The sequence below is a fragment of the Gavialis gangeticus genome, unplaced genomic scaffold (assembly GCF_001723915.1).
Source record: "Gavialis gangeticus isolate Ggan-Ray unplaced genomic scaffold, GavGan_comp1, whole genome shotgun sequence".
NCBI lineage: Eukaryota > Metazoa > Chordata > Crocodylia > Gavialidae > Gavialis > Gavialis gangeticus.
Genome location: NW_017728996.1, coordinates 1,893,964 through 1,895,694, shown reverse-complemented (window position 1 = coordinate 1,895,694; position 1,731 = coordinate 1,893,964). Strand labels below are relative to the sequence as shown.

The window sequence follows — 1,731 nt, the reverse complement described above, 5'->3', positions numbered from 1 at the left end:
CCCCCCCCGGTGGGGGCTCAGATTCACAGCCCAGTGTGAGAGCAGTGATCCCATCCAGCCCCCAAATGGCTTTCCTGGGAGGGCACTTGCTCCAGGCACAGCTTGAAAGTGGGGCCACGTCCTGCTGCAGAGCCAGCCCAGTCCAGCCCTGGCTTGTGGAGGGAGGGCCAGCAGCAAGGGGTCTGGAGACTGTGGGGAAGGGTCCTGACACTTCTCACCCTAGCCTTCAACTCAGGCTCCCCCCCACCAGGCTCGGCCTCCCTGGGCAGCACACCCTCCCCTAAAAGGACTCTCAGAGGTTGGTGGGTCTCTGGCATCGCAGCCCCATCACTTCACGAGGCAGTGGGCTCCTGTGACTCCCTGGTGCCAGGCAGGGTGGATAAAAATCAATGATTTTTTTAAAATAAAAAAATCATTTTTTTATTTAAATCATTTTTTTTTCATTTAATCATGATTTATTTATCTTTTTTGTTAAGATGCTTTTTGAAAAAAATAAATCACAACTATCTTTACATATGTTCATGTTAAAGCTCAAAGATATCATCATGGAATGGGGATTATAACCTCTAATTATATACTATTTGAGACAATATATTTATGTAAGCTTTTTAGAAAAGTTTTATAAATAAGTCACAACAGGCCATGGATGATAATAGGGCCCCGATTTTATGAGGTTCCCAGAGGCTCCTGTATAGACTAGTGAAGATTAAAGAAAACCACTCTACCCCAGTGGGACTCAGTGCTCAGTCCAGAACAGGCGTGGGCAAAATACTAGGGCTGTGCGAAATTTCGCTGACCATTTAATTCCAACACTGTTTCGACCAATTTTGAGGTTGAAATGGCAAAATCAGAACAAAACAAAGGCTGTCAAAATAGCCTCAAAACAAAATGAGGCTTGCTGAAACATTTCGAAAGTCGCAAGGTCTGGCAGGGGGTGGGGAGGCAGTCCAGCTGGGCTGCCTCACCATCCCCCACGCTAGATCCCACGGGGGTAGGGAAAGCAGCCAAGCTGGGCTGACTTCTGCCTCCGGCGCAATCTAGTGCAGGGGATGGGAAAGCAGCCCAGCTGGGCTGACTTCCAATCCCCAGCAAAACTCAAAACAGCATCAAAACAGCCTTTCTGTTTTGACGGAATGGAACAGCTGTTTCAACTCGAAATGAAATTCGATACAAAACACTGTTCGGTCAAACCGTTGAAACTCAAGATGAAACAGAACGGTGCCATTTCTCACAGCCCTACAAAATACATAGCTGTGGAAGCAATACGTAAATAGGAAGCAAAAAGAAGGTGCAGGGTAACCTAGGGCACCTTTTAGCACTTGGGTGGAAGTGCAGAGAACAGTGCAGAGCCCATGCCCAGTGGGGCACACTGGGCAGGGTATGGGTATGAGGGAAAGTGGGGGGTGTGGGGACCCCCAAACACTCCCCCCATGGCGTGCAGCCCCCACTGCTGGCAGTAGCAGCAGCAGCAGCTGGCGGGGGGCTCAAGGCACTGGCAGCTGGCAGCATACACCATACATACATGCACACATACACACACCATACATACAAGCTAAGACTTTCTTTTTGAATTATTATGCAATCACCTCTATACAGACTATACAAACACAAATCGTGACAAAAATATGTTTTTTTGTCCGCTTTGGTGGACCTGGTCCTGGCCACAGGGGATGACTTAGTGAGAAGACCACAGGTCCTTGACCACCTAGGCAATAGCGATCATCACCTGCT

The 1,731-nt window shown here is 48.5% G+C and overlaps 1 protein-coding gene across 1 annotated transcript in view; it reads right to left on the bottom strand.

Moving 5' to 3' along the window:
- The window catches only part of LOC109288401 (interferon-inducible GTPase 5-like), an 11,975-nt gene that overhangs the window by 3,013 nt on the left and 7,231 nt on the right, over positions 1–1,731 (bottom strand). The window lies entirely within an intron of this gene.